This window comes from Pezoporus wallicus, unplaced genomic scaffold (assembly GCF_028554395.1).
Source record: "Pezoporus wallicus isolate ANWC-B61680 ecotype Strahan unplaced genomic scaffold, APGP_CSIRO_Pwel_v1 contig_6783, whole genome shotgun sequence".
Classification (NCBI taxonomy): domain Eukaryota; kingdom Metazoa; phylum Chordata; class Aves; order Psittaciformes; family Psittacidae; genus Pezoporus; species Pezoporus wallicus.
The window spans coordinates 1,655,574-1,670,985 of NW_026637555.1; the positions used below are offsets into that span (position 1 = coordinate 1,655,574).

A 15,412-nucleotide genomic window follows, 5' to 3' on the forward strand; every position below is an offset into this window, starting at 1 on the left:
CTTTTTTCGCCAGTCTCTAAGAGGTGTTTGTAAGAATTCAACAAATACCTTTTAAAAAAAAACAAATAAACGCTAATGAGCGCAGGTTTGTTACTGTTATTATGAGGGATGCAATTTACCCTCTCCGTTCAGTTCTCATGAGCAGTCCCTTTGTTGTGCATAATTGAAATCACAGTGTAGATTGTGAGATAGTGACAATTGCCATGTTTATATTGTATGAACATGATGGTTTTTTGAAACAAAACTCTGTAATTACCAGAATCCGTACAAGCGTATGCTGCTTTTATACATACATGGGTTACAGGGTGAATTGGGTTGTTGTATCCACATTTAAATAGTGTATCTTTTAAATTCTGAAGTGTTTCATATTTATTCTTAACATCCATACCACAAAGCATTGTAACGGATTAATGCTAGATATGCAGAAAACTGAGACAGATTTTTACTCTACAGAGTTAGACACAACTATGGCTACGTCAGTGTATGGCAGTTTCCCCTGCATGCTTACTTAGAAATCAGTAATACGTTAGAAAAGTTGCATTTTTCAGTTGTGGTATTATTTGAAGGTTTTTTTTCCTCCATTTGGATACCTTTTGACCATAACTCCAGTAAATATCTGCTGCTGACACTGATACAAATGAATGTAAGTAAAAGGAGGAGGTCCTGCTGCAGAGCAACGTGAGCCTGGGATGGCCAGGTGTTTTGTTTGGTGATTTTTTAAAAGCTTGGTGTTTGGAGCCACAGTCAGGAAAGTCAGTGCCTGAATGCAAACTGGATCAGCCTTTTTCTTTTCCCCTCTTCCCCATGCTATTCCTTTTAAGAAAGGAAACAGAAAAACATTAGACACGTTAATAAAACGTAGGTCTCTGAAATGGTAGTGGGTTCATTCAAAGGAGGGCATTTTTCTTTTCTAATTAAAATTAAGGCTGCACTTACCTGTAGAAGTACTCCAGTGATGCTCCCTTAAAACCAGTAGTTAGATGCCGTGTATAATTCTTGCACAGTTTATTAGCAACTTGGATCCTTTTTCATTCTCTCATCTGCTTGTTGGGAGTCTGTTCCTTGGACTTCCTGTGCCTGTGCATTTACACAAAGATGATAACGGTAGTTTTACAAGCTGAAACTATATGATCTAAACATGGGTGGGATGGGGTGAGGGAAAAGTGCCATACTGAGAGCTCTGCACCTGTCACTGGCTTTCAGCATCGCAATCAATACAGGGCACTGAGTGCATTCAGAATGCTGCAGAAATGTCTTGGGCTGGGAAATGTGGAAGAAAACAGAGGATGGCTATATTTAGTAGTTGCATAGTACTGTGCTTAAGCGCTCTTTTTGTGGTGAATCTAATAATTTGCTGCTGAGAAGAGGAAGTGAGGTTAAAATACTGCAGTGTGATAAAAGCTGTGTTTCACATCTGGTCATAATGTTTATAGACTGTGTATGTATAAGCACCTGATAGGTGTAAGTAATGTAAGAACACACCTCCAATTCACCAGAGCCGTGGAGCTTTCCAGGCTTTCTCCCTGTCTGATCCATCTGATCTGAGGTTCTTCCACCTTGCAGTCTTCGCTGCTATTCTTAGTGTAAACCAAGATCTGGAAGCTCTAATTATAGTAATGCAGAACAAATGGAAATCCTGGAATTGTCTTCAGCACTCTCAAATGGCATAGTTGCTAGTTACAGGTATCAGAGCAATAGGTGAGCGAGTTCGGGCTACAGCTGGGTCATGATTGTTCTGCTGAGGCTGCTGCATACCTCCGCTACCTAGCACAGCTTGGAATTGCACATTTATTATCAGATCTGTGGCTGTGAGTGTCAGATGCCCACAAAGTTTCAGGCACATACTTAAACCAAGACTGCAACACTGAAGGGGGCTGTACATCCTTTGGTGCTTCTTTGCAGTCAGACTTTGTAAGAGGGTTGCTAGGTTTATGTCTTTGTGCAAAATAATAGACTTAGATATTAAGTGCAGCTTTTAAGGGCAGCCAAAGCACCATCTGGGTTCATAACCCCCTTAGCATGTGTTGATGTGGGAATATGCACTACATTTGGGGAAGATAAGTACCTTCTCAGACTGCTTCTAATCTTTCCCAGTGCACCAGTTCTACTCATGAGTTTTAGTGTCTGGTTTAGTTCAATTCTCTTCCTGAGACTGTTTAAATGTTCCTCTCATGTAGAAGAGGAGATTTTTAATCTGTTAATAAATAATTCAGGTTTAGTGTTTCAGCCATTTAAAATGCAAACATGAGACACTGCCCCCTGCAGACAAAGAGATGGGCAAGATGTGTGTGTCTTCTACGGGAATCTGAGGGCTTTTAGTCATCCAGTGAAATCTGGGAATTTTCTGGAACTTGAATGCACACCTTGGGCTTCTCAGCTTGGCTTTGCTTTCCCTCGGATTCCTGGTGCCCAGCTGTGATTGAGTGTGTGGGGGCAGGGAGTCCACCCACTCGTGGTGCAGAAATGCGTTGTTATTCATAGCTCTGTGATATTTTCTTTTCAGTGTTACAAAATAGAAAAGTGTAAGCCATCATCACTGGGGGCTCACAATTAATGCCTGCAGAGAGGAAATTCTTTTCCACCTTTCAGTGTGTTTGTTTCGTGCTACCTGCGTAGATAGAGCTTATCGCACCATTTTGTACTTGCTTCACAACCATAATGGCTAGAATAGGTGTTTCTCCTTTCTCCTTCCCCGCATCCCTGAGGAAAGGAGGTCTAAAGTGAAGTTTTCCAGAGAACGTGGCAGTAATTTAACTTCAGCAGAGTTTCACACAGTTACACCTTAGCGCAGAGGGTCTCTTCAGCCTCCGTGGAGGGGTAGTTTGTGGTCAAGACTCTGGCACAGCCTGGGAGCACAGAGACTCACGTCAGAAGAGAAGGATGGGGCTGTGGGAGAAGACTCCCTGCTCAGGCTTTCTCAGTCCTTGGCCTTTGTGTAAAGGCTGCCAATAAGGAGAGCAGTGAGGATGCTAACACTGCAAGGGCGGTGCGCGTGTCGCCTTTCCTGCCTCCTGAACCCTTCTAGTCTCATGAGTATAAGCTTCCATTTCAAGCTAAAGCTATCCATTCTACTGTTGAGGGGGTTTAAAGTTACAAAGCTGAAATAATTATGTTCTGTGAATAATATATTTGTAATTGTTTAGGCAATTACAACAATTCATATGACTGTAATAAGCAGTGGCTGTAAAGCTAGTTTAAAAGAACTAATTTCACCTGAAGAAGCTGCATCATTGCTTCCCCATTGTAACATTGTCTTAAGCTAGTTAGAGAATAAGGGATTTTAAAAGTCCTTTCAAGATTTAACCTTGCCTCCTTTTTCCTGTGTACTTGCCCAGCAGCTCTTCCTCACACGTGCATGTCCATCACCCACACACATCTTACTGCATGCATACTTACTCCAGCTCTACATAGGTTCCATGTTTTGCAGCACCTGACTGCTTGTCTGTGAGTCAGGGAACTGCCATGGAAAACCTCTCCAAGCTGAAACCAGCAGACGTGACTCTTGGCGCAGAGAGGAAACAGGCTGAGGTTGTGCCTTGTCAGGGATTTTACTTTTCCTGTACATGCTTCGCTCTAAATTCTCTGTAACTTTAATCTTAAAAGGATGCAGCTTAGGAAAATCTATGTTGAAAAATACATTTTTGCAAATGCTAAAATATGTTTTGGAAATATGAAGTAGATCCTGGTTTACAGACATCTGAATGATTAGAGCTTTAAATAGTATTTTAAAGATCTTTTACAGCTAGTCTTCTCTTCTGAAAGATGAGATTTAAAGGAGTTCATATTTTTATAATGATTAAAATTCTGCTCTAGGGTAAGTTGAGTCGAGTTAGTCAAAGATTCTAAAATGGCGTATTTTGTCCCTTGTTCGGATAGTGCTTCTTTGTGAGCCTTTGTAAAGCCACTGTATTCTGTGAGGAGTTTGTTAGAATTGTGTCAATTTAATTTAGTGCACTATTTATCCAAATGCAGGCTTGGGAACTATTCTGTGGTCAATGAGTATGTATTGATGTTATCACAAACAGCACGGGGGGTAAGTGAAGGTGGAGGGTCTACATTAGATTTTCCTTTAAAGGAGAGTAGTGAAAATCTAATCAAAGGCAAAGTCATGAAGCCAAATGACTGACAGTTCTTTTTGTTCCATGTGTTAAACTTCTATGAGAGTAAGAGAGGGCTGCACTTTTTCAGGAACATGGTCACTCCCTGTGAACGGCTTTCCCACAGAAGTAGTATGTTGACCTTTATTGTTTGCCTTTGAATTTGGCTTCAAGCTTGATTTCTTTCTCCTTTTATTTGCCTGAATGTAATGTGTACCAGGGAGAGACAAGCACTTAAATTTGACTTCTTCATTTAATTGTGTGGCAGAACACAGAAACAGATACTTGCAGATGATGCTTTTCACAGTAACCAAAGATGAATGTCAAAATTAATAGTATAAAATTGCTACTGTAGCTCCCTACCATTTGCTTGTGTTAAAATAATTCTTTTTAAGTCTGGTACTAATGATAAGCAAATGTTTTCAAGAAAAAGAAGAATAACTTTATATTGTAACTCACTCTAGAACAAGAGGTGTGCTACATCTACAGATGGTTGTAATACTGGTGCCAGGTTCTGTGCCTCCTTTTACAGAGGCCTGGAGTTGTTTTCCCAAGTTGGAAAAAGAACATTACAAAAAACAAAGGTGGAGGGGGGAGAAGCAGCAGCCTCTGAGAAAAGCAAAGCCTGAAACATGAGCTGCTGCTAAGAGTTGTTTAAGCTGCGGACAGGTATTGACAGGTCGTCCTGGGAAGGCACTGACTGCTGTTCTGGCCCTGAGTGCCTGCAGCAAGCCCCATGTGTGATGCTGTTGTAGGAGAAATGGAATGTTTGAGCTTCCTGTGAGCAGGATAACAGTCAAAATTCCTGCCTTTTTGCAAAAAAAGTCCAATTTCCTAAAATGATGAACAAAAATCTCAGTTGGGATGGTGCCTTACGAGGTGAAATTCCAGCATTCGATTTGCATTCTTACGTGCTGAAGACATGTGAGCTGTTTGTCTGTACAAGCGTATTTAGATACGAGAGCAAAGTCCACCCAACCACCCTGCTCAAAACTTAGCAGCCGTTTGTCCTCCCATTGTTTTGGGCTCATCTGGGGCCTGGTTTCTTCGCTGAGCTTCCCTAGTTCCTGCGGAAACTCAGTCCTGGGATCAGAATTCCTTTTCTGTCACGTGAGGTCACGTCAGCTCCACCTACCTCCATCCCTAAAATTCCTCTTAAAAATGATGTTGCCTGTTTTTCCAATCACAGCTGGGGAAGTGCCTGGTTCTGCATTCTCCATGTTTGGGGTTTAGGTTATATAAGACACACACGAGCTGCAAAATGTGGGAACTCTCCAAGCCTTTATTTGCCTGTTTTTGCAGATGGCTGTTTCTTCAAATCATGGAAACAAGCACGAAGTATTAGTTCATTAATTCTTTTTATCATCTGGAAGGCATAGTGCAAATACCAGTAAAAATGCTTACAAAGCATTTTGTGACTGTCAAACCAGTACAGTTTTATTCCTACTTCAGATACAGCTCTTTGGTTGTCTCTCCTTTATTTTCTTGGGTTGTTTTTTTTTTTTTTCCCTTTTATATTTCCTGGGTGTGGTGCTTGGTTCCAGGCATTAACAGAATGACATTGCTTTTATTGACATTTCAAATGATTAACCTAATTTTTATTTTATTTATGAGTGATGTCCCTAATTTTGTCAGAATGATGCTATTTGAAAATTATGTGGGCATGATGGTCTTTATCAACCAAAAGCAATTCTACTGATTTGATGGCACTGGAGGGAGCTAAAGACCATGAGGACAAGGTTCATATAAATACTTTGTTGAAACACAATGAAAGGATATCCCATTAGGTTCACCTGCTTTAATTGCTCAGAGCAGCCTACGGTCAGGGACATACAGTTATAAAGCACATATAGGGTGTTGCCATATTAGTGATACCTGAAACTGAAGACAAGCATTCATTTGCTTATTTGCATTCAGAGATGTTGGGGGATTCAAACAAATTTATATTCTATAGAGACAGTCTTAAACTCCATTAAAAATTACTTATATGGATTTTTGCCTAAATAACTGCTTAAACAGGCTCCTTAGACCAAGTTAGCAGCAGCTAATCTAGCACCTGGCTGAGAAGATCCCACTTGCACCTTGTTGATTTACATAGACTTTGAAAAACTATTAAATCTAGAGCTTCCCCTCCAAGTTCAGGCCTCACAGAGCATGGGAGTGATGCAGTCAGTGATGTGGTTGATTTCTTCTGCTGTCTGAAGTCTATGACTTCAGCTTACTATTAAAAAAAAACCATCTTGCAACATAAAAATCCCTGACCTTGTTCATAGATACAGACCTTTTTCTACCTTCCAGAAAACGGGAACTGAAAAAAATACATTAAGAATATGGGGGAGCAGGGTTGGGAGAGTTCATCATCAGTCGTACTTGAATTCTCACTAGTCCAGCTTGATGGCTTTATAGGTAGCAAAGACCATGGAAACAACTTGTTATTTTTCTTACAATCAAGTTATTAGAATGGAACTTTTCATTCCTTGTGTAAAATTAAAAATCGTAGTCTTTAGTGTGCAGAGCTCTTGCTGAGATAACTGCAAAAGATGTCAAACTCTATGGAGTACCTGGAAGTTTGAGTCTTCAGGATGACAGCCTTAGAGCGTCACAGGAGATTGAAACCATTTGGATTTCTGATCAGTTCACTTCTTGTTTTATTTCAAATACTGATTTGTTCAAAGGGATAAGGAAAAATGCAGGCAAACAGATCTTTTTTTAAATGTAGAGAAGAGAAAACATCCCGTAGCAAATAGTTGATAGTGTGTTGCAAGAGACAGGATCATTAGTTGGATCTGAGACTCCAGTGTGTTTGGCCCACTAATAGGACAGAAAGCTGGAGAAGTAGGGCAGTAGCAAGACAAGGTGAGAAATTTTGTTACATTAGCATTTAAGTGCTTCATTTTTTTCCTGGTTTTTGGCTTCCTTTGCAGCCCACTTTTAAGACAAAAGAAGTTAACAGGGATTGTGCCAAATTCTCCCCACTCACTCACACCACGTCCCGCCCTGGGCTTGCCCGGGAATAGGATCACGACGTAGTGATCTCATCCATACCGTTACCTTTCATTGCTGTACCCAACCCTGGATTTGGATCAGCTTTATGTTTCCTCCTGGCATGGGGAAGTAATTTTCTGGGGTGGGGTGAGGGGCTGTTCCGAAGTTATTTGACACATGCAGGTTTGTGTGGCGGGGCGAGCCTCGGAGGCATGCGGTAGCGAGTTGTTTTTAACCGGTCTGTTTTGGTACTTGCAAGTGTGAAAATACCTTTGTACAAGTTCACAAAGGAGGAGTGAAGGCATCTGGAGCAGCCTCAGGGGTTTGGGTCAGTTATCCGTGGGGGAGCTGTGTGGTATGTGGGTTGCATTTGAAGACGGGTGATTGAATACAGTCACAGGCCGGTGGCTGTAGGATAACATGTGCCCCCGGTCAGCGGGAAGCCTAAAGGAGCACAAATGTGCCTGGGGGAGGCATCGCTCCAAAGCCATCACTGGAGGAGGAGCATCTAGTAACAGTGAAGACCTAATGGCAGTGGGGAACTGGCAGGAGCCCTGGGGCTTCGGGGGGGCTCTTCCAGTGAAGGACTGGAGTATTTGGCCAGATTTGGGTGACTCTGCAGTGTCTTCTGCTCTGAAGCCCTCTCCCCCTTATCTTTCTCCCAGACAAAACAGTAAAATTTGTGCATTATATGAGCCAGAAAGGGCTATCCCATAATAATTTATTCATTGCTTTCTTAAGTGAGAAAAAAATCACATATATAGGATTTTTTTAAAATATAATTTAAATGAAAACTTGCAGTAGATTGTAGGCTCTTACACTAACTTGGAGTGTCTTTATACAGAACAACAACTCCTAAATTGGGCTGCATTACACGCTATAAAGTACATTTTCCAAAATACTTGGGTGAAGACTGCTGTTTCCTGAAACGTGCACAGTTCAGGATGGCAATTGAGCAGACTGGATGTGGTGAAAGGAAGGGGGAAGGGGAGGGAAGCTTACACACAGCGTTAAGGCTGGGTGGAAGTTACTCTACAATTTTTAGAAATTAAAATATCCATGTAGGGACCTAAAGGAATCCTGTGGGCTGATGGTGCAGTTTGTGTGGAGCATGTGCTCGATGCTTTTATGGCATACAGAATATATTTTACTGTGGCTTAATGCTTGTTGCAGTTCTTTGATTACCATCTGTAGTCTCTATTGGTTTCTGATAGAGCAACTATGATTTTATGTTTTGGGAGCGGTGTCCACTGTGTTGTATCACGCTGTTTCCAGTGTCTGTGAAATAGCAAAGTCTTACAACTTCAGTCTGATTCCTGAGCTGTTGCTTTCATACGCTGTAGAAAATATTGAAACTCCTGATTATACAAATGTCTTCTGTTGGGTAATATTGACAAATACACTGAATAACATTTTTGACATAACATTCTGTTCCCACACAGATAATTTGGATGTAATTGAATGGGTTGATCAAGAGTCTGTGCTAAAAATACGTTTTCTCACCCACTAAGTGCAAGAAAATACTTGCTCAAAAGGCGGTTTTGTCAGGCAGAGCTGTTGGAAAGTGGGCTGGGTTATGCCGTGACTACTGATGCTGCCTTCCACCTCTGAAAGCATGGCTCGGGTCTGGCCTGAGCTGCAGACACAGGCTGTTTGGAACCTCAGCGTAGTGCACGGCTGAGGTTTTGTCCCTGGTGAGGGTCCAAAGGGACGGTGGTGAGGCTGAGGAGGAGAGCAGCTCGCTGCAGCCTGACAGAGGCTTTGGGCGACCATGTCTGTATCAGGCACTGAGCAGCCTGTGAATGACTTTAACCGGAGCAAAGCGCTCCAGTCCATGCAGGATCCCCTCCAGGATGCCCGTCAGACTCGCTGGAGCGCGTGAACACGCTTGAGCCAAAAACACACAGAAATAGTTAGAGGGGGAAGTTCTGAAGACCTCTCTTCTTCTGTTTTTCCTTATTTTACTGGTCTCCTGGGCAAAACGCTGCATTGTTACAGTTTCAAAAGGGGTATGGTTTTGCTGCAGACTACCAGGGAAGAAAGAAAGAATAAAGGGGCTTTATAAGAAAGACTGACTGTTGAGCGCGCAATAAAGTAACTTTTCTCCTTCTCCCGATCTCCTATCGAATAAATCTCGTGCTAACAAGCAGCACAGGCTGTCCCCCGCCCGCCGCTCCCCGCAGGCCGAGCCCCATTGTACCTTTCCAGCCTTTGAAACGGCCTGTGCCTATTTTTGTTTGTCAGGCCGGGGCTGGGCTGGCCCCATTCCAGATGTGTCTCACAAGATTTGGTGCCGATGAGCTATTTATAGCACTGTGGTTCCATTGTCATGGCAACCGTGCTAGAGGCCAAGGCGGCTGGGAGCTATTTCTGGACTTGTGCTGTAATGTAAAACTGATTGGGAAAGTTAGTGCATCCTCTAAGCCAGACTAACTTTAGACAGGCAGAGGGGAAAAAAAAACAGAGAGAGACAACTACAACGTCTTTAAATAGATTTTTCTTTTTCTCCTACCTTTTCCCCATTTCTGCTCTCGCTCAGTAGCAGTTTCGGAAGGGAGGGTTTGCCTTCTGCTGGGTTTGTCTCAAATTCATTCATGCCTCCTGGCGGATTGCACTTTTTTAATTAGTCAGTGTAGGAAGCCGGGTGTGTAACCAGCCCTGTTTTTAGGGCAAGGTTTGTATTTCAAGGCAGCACAGAGTCTTTGCTGCCTGCTCGCTGGGGTATGGTTAGGGGGTTTTCACAATAGTTGCAGTTCTTCATAACCCATAGTTTTAATACTCTATTTTTCATGTGTGCTTCATGCTCTCCACACCATATAAGGAACTGTAACCTTGATTACCACAAGATGATTCCAAATATATGGAGTCATACTTTTCAGCTTTCTCATTATTTGCTTCAAAATTAGACCCATGGTGCCCCTCCGCCTCCAAGTGGCTGGAATGCCGCGAGGTTCTTCCGTAATTACAGCTGGGGCCGCTCTCAAAATCACTTTTCTGGGAGATGTATGCATTAATGCAAGCTATAATTAAATTCTGAGCTTTAGACTGGGTTTAAGTCTTTGTGTGACTTGCTGCTTTGATAAGGAAATCATAATAACCTTGAGATTGGGAATAAAGAAATGCTCTGCAGCTTCTTGGGAAAGCTTTCTAAAGTCGTTTAGTTTACTCCTGTTCAAGTCTTATACTACATTTTGAACTTCATTTCCAATACAAATCTGGTTTTGAGTGGGGTCCTTATGCCTGAGGACTGACATGCAAATCTTCATTACAGGAACACCGTATGTAAGCTGTTTTACATGCAATATAGTGCTCTCTTAATTATACCAATGCTGTTTGTTACAGTACTGTCCCTACATGCCTGTCCCTAAACACTTGGGATTTTTTTTCCTTATTTTTCCTTGTGAAGTAGTTAATTGCAAAGGTTTTGATGGATTTTTTTTTTTCCTTTTTCCCCTCTCTCCTTATCGAGTTTTGTCTAGAGGGAAAAAAAGACCTGTGTCTTTCTCAGTCTTTTTCATCATCTGGTAACTTGTTTGGAGCATTTCTCCTGTGAGCACCTTAACACTAAAAACTCCACCTTTGCAAGTCATAGGAAATATCGGTATACCTTGAAAAAGAAACAAAAAAAGTATTAATGTCTCAATTTTAATTTTTAAGGAAAAACATGACAGCTTTGGCTTCATATACTGTCTGTGTTTGCAAGGTACAATAAATACTAACAGATTGAATGTTTGCTTATTTTATTTGCATCGTTCCTCTAACTTTGCCTGCTTTTCTGCTTCTCTTGCAAAATAAACTGGCTGAAATGTAAAAGAAATCTTTATCACCAGTTTAAGGAATAGGATTTCCCCCACCCCCTGAATATCCCGCTTGCTCCCAAGAAGAGCAGAAGGAGGTAGACCCGAGGGATGGGCAGTGTATCCATATGTGCTTCCAACTGGAAATAACCCCTGTGCCCTGAGTCAGTGTCTGTGTGTGGACGCTGCGTGGGAAGCTGTGGGTTAGACGTTGTAACAAACCTGTCTTTTCAGGGTCTTGAAAGTTCTTACGTGTTAACATGTTTTTAAACTGTGTTGAAGTTACAGTATATATGTGATGTATTTCTTACCGTGATGTATTAATATTCCCTTTTAAAAGGAATAGTATATCTTTGTGCTACCCCTGTGACTCCGGCTTCAGCACAGGCAACATAGCTAAAGACAGAATTTATCAAGTAGTTAACCATTTAGCTTTTAGAAAGCTGTTGCTGAATAACGACGGATTATGGCAGCGGGAGTAAAGTAGAAGTAAAGCATGATCTGTTCTGAGAAATAAAGAATACACTCTTGTTTATAAACACCATTAATGTTGAATTAAATTTCAGCTTAAAACTACTTTCCAGCGCTTTGAGTTAGTTTTTAGCCTTCATAGGGCATAGGTAACTTCATAAAAATCTGCTGGGCATTTGCACAGTTTAGTCCTTAGGCAGATCAATAAACAAATATTAATTTCTTTTTGGATATAAAAACTTGAACTGTAAAGACTGTCTTCTCAGTGATTGGGGTAAATCCAGCTTTAATTCTTAGCAAAGTCTTGATAATTCTTGGTAATATTCCGGTTGATTCTTAGTAATATCTTGATAAAAACACATGACTCAGGAAATGAAAATTCCATTTCCACTGACTCAGGGGACTCTGGGCAATTAACTTACTCCCTGTGTGCCTACCTTTAAAACAGGGTTAATGTAAGGTGTGCAGTTCAGGACGGGAAGACAGAGGCAGGAAATGCAGCATGAACGAAGGCAAGCAGGAGTTGTGAGCGTGATTTACTGTCTGTAGAATACCGTGAGGCTCTCAAAGGCAAGAAACTTCACTACTACAGAGCTCCAGTACTACTGCTGGGGGTTATAAAGTTATGAACAAACTTTGTATTTGGTTGGGATTGAAATTTTGAATTTTTGATTTTACTGACATGAAAAACGGGATCTCAGTTTGTCTTCTAAGAGAAACGTTTTGTATACAAATACAGGTTACGACTTGACAAAAAAAATTGTGATGCAAATGAAGCTCTTCAAATATAGGTGTTGTCAGTTTGAAGAGACCTTTCCAGGGTTGTTCTGGTCTGAAAACAAAAGCTCTTCTTCACAAAGCAAAAAAGAAATAATAATTCTTGCCTGCCAACCATTTTGTCAGATCACAGAGAGTAAACCTTCAAGCTAGTGTTTATTGAAAAGACTGTCAAGGAGAGGCAGTGTGATTTCCCCCTCCCTGTTCTTTCCAAGTCGGTGAAGTCGTGTTGTTTCTTGAGGTGGAAGATTTAAAGTGTTCTATACCTTTCCAGTGGGGAAAAATGAGTGCAGGCTGCAGCTCTTAGTCCGGCAGCAGCATTGTTCATTCAGGAAGTTCCCCCCCCACAGGGATTAACAGCTTTCCCTGTATGAAGGAACTTCAGAATGAATCAGTAGCTGGCATATATCTTGATCTGAAAATTGGAGCATAGTTTTGACATAATAGGCTTATTAAAAATTTGGAAAGAATTGGGAATACGTGTATGACTTAATTACTTTGACCTGCAGGAGCTAAGGCAAGCTTCTGTGTATCTCTCTGTATGAAGTCAGCCTCCTACGTGCACCCCTTAAAGAAACTTCACTGTTTACAAGAATCTGTTTAAAATATTTCACACGTGTTTTTTTCCTTCCCCAAGCTGAAGGAAGGGAGCCCAAAATAAAGTGCGTTTTTTAATTTCATATTGCTTTTATTAATTCCTATTTTAATTTTTATTAATACCTTTCATTTAGTATCTTGGTGCCGTGTCTGCTGCTGCCCTAGAGATACTCCTTCCCCAGTGTTGCTGACTGCAAATGACTTAAAGCTGTAAAGTCTTTGTGTTGTTTTTTTTTTTAATGTGTCACAGCAGTATCAATGTTTTATTATAACACAGGCAGAAGTGCCTTTAAGTGACAGCATTCTGCAGAGCAATAACTGGTCCGTTATTTAGTCATGTCCAGAATCTGGCCTGAAGTGAGAATTGGCAGCGATGCTGAATGCATGATTTGCTTTCTGGAAAACAGCTTTCCCATCTAGTCTCTGGGAAAAATTTACAGGAGAAACCCCTGACATTGTGACTTGGTGGGGGACTTGCTCACAGAGTAAAATTCAGTTTCGTGGTTTGACAGTTATTTCACCAAGGTCACTTTTCTTTCTCCCTGCAAAAGAAAGGGAGCTGCCATCGTAGGTGGGCATATCTCCAGGAGGCTTAGAACAATGTATAACAGCAGAGAATTCAGCACACAAAGCAGTTCTGAAGTGGCCTCACTTGTGTTTTGGGTAGAGCAGAACAAGAATTAAAAATAGAAATTAATGATGGTAAATTTGGTTTTATTTTGAATTAGGCTTTGTTCTCATCTGACTTGACTGTTACTTTAATTTACTGGAGAAATGATTTGATCTTGATTAACACTGACTTGGAAGTCTCTGAACATAGTGAATTGGTCTTTGCTGAACTCTCAGGCTCCCACTGTTGCTCCTTATTTTAGGTGTATCAGACTAGATCAAATTTCTGCCACTCCTTTCTGCCACTCCTTTCTCCTTACAGCACATGTATTTTTCAGTTGACCAACTGAAATAATCCCTCTTCTATGAGCAAAAAAATCAAACTGGTTTTTAATGTTGTTAGCCCTCTCTAAAGCTGCTAGAGCAGACCTTCATGCAAAGGCACATGCAGAGGAGCTCTGCATTCAGCGTATTGCTTTGCTCCATTTTCCCTAAAATGCCACTGGAAGCAGGGCAGGTTTTCTGGGACCTATCACACAGTGAAAGACTTCCTTCTTGAACGAGTATTGTTACGAGTATCAGATGTTCCTGAATGTTGGAACTTGTTTTGGGGGGAAGAAGAAATGTTTATTCCATTCGAACTTGTTTTACCTGGCATGAGCATTGCTATTGGAATTCATCTCAAGTACAGTACTGCTGCTCCTATGTGGCTGATGTTTTTCAAGGAAATCATAGGCCTAAAAATAGTCTGCATAAACAACAGTAAGAGGTTTTGTACTTTCAGTTCCAGGTTTTAGCAATATCTTGTTGTTAGTTTCTAATTGTCTGTTTCCAAAATCCATTAAGCTGATTAGCAGAGTGTTGAAAAACAAACCCAAATTTTAAAACTAATACTTTAAAACAAGCCACCTTTTGTGGAAACCTCTGCATAAAATACTCTCCTTAGATCAGTAAGTACGGAAATGCTGGTTCATTATAGTATCCTTTATGAATATGTTATGTTCGGGACAGTTTTTAAGCATCCTCCAACTCGTGAAATTGCCACATGATTCTGAAACCACAGTCTTAGGGGAGAATATAATACGGAAACACTCATAGTGGTTGGAATCCATGGTTGTTACATGTTTAACATCCTCTGCGTACTGAACAGAGCTTTACTTCTTTACCTTTGGATTAAAAAACAAAAGAGAAATAAAATTTCTTCACAGCCTGGGAGAGATGAGGAAACATTGCAACCACAATTTTTCACCAGATTTATCATTTTCTGTCTCTTGGTCACTTGTCATGATGGAAATTGGTCTTTACACTTTGTATCACGTTTTTAGCAGCACGTTTACTATGATACATTTTTGTGTGTTGAAAATTCTGTAGCTCGGTTTAAACAACAATTACTTTTCATTTTGTCTCTGAAACAAGAAGGTCTTCTAGGTCTTGGTGAGAAGGACACTGAGCTATACAACTGTTTTTCCTCCTTCCTCTGCTCTTCATTAGGTATTTTAGGAAGTCAGTTGAAGAGTATGGGCTGAAGCTGAGGGCTGAGAGCCTTCCCGATTTTAATGGGAGTTTGCTTTCTGATTTGTGAATCTTGGACATAGCTAGCTATCCCTCCCCCCCACTTCAAATTGTTGCCTGCAAGCGTAGGTAATGCTCTTCCAGCATATCTACGTGTATGTAGGGATCAGAAGGGAAAACCCAGCTTTGTGATTTCTGCTTCTTAAAAAAAAAAAAAAAAGAGTTCACGTGAAGAATTTAAAAGGAAACGCTTAAAAGCAAGGATATTGGGTTTAAGACTGTAATTAATCATTACTGTTAGGGATAAAGTTACCTGTAGGAGCACTGCTAGATCTCCTAATAGTAGTGCAGTGGAAGGTGTCAGAGCCTGGGGCTCCCTTGCTGTATACTGAGTGTTGGGCAGTATGGTTGGGGGGTGGACAGCATTAAATCTGCATCCTGGAGCTGCTGGGTTTGCTCTGTCTTTAGTGTCACAGAAACACCACCATAGAACAGAGGTAACAGATTGCTTTCTTGAGATTTTTACTCTTGGAGTTGAAGTCAAGGATAATTAGTAGGTTACAATTA

The 15,412-nt window shown here is 41.0% G+C and overlaps 1 protein-coding gene across 2 annotated transcripts in view; it reads left to right on the plus strand.

The window, feature by feature from the left end:
* GNAS (GNAS complex locus) overlaps positions 1-15,412 on the plus strand; it is a 151,357-nt gene that overhangs the window by 126,356 nt on the left and 9,589 nt on the right. The window lies entirely within an intron of this gene.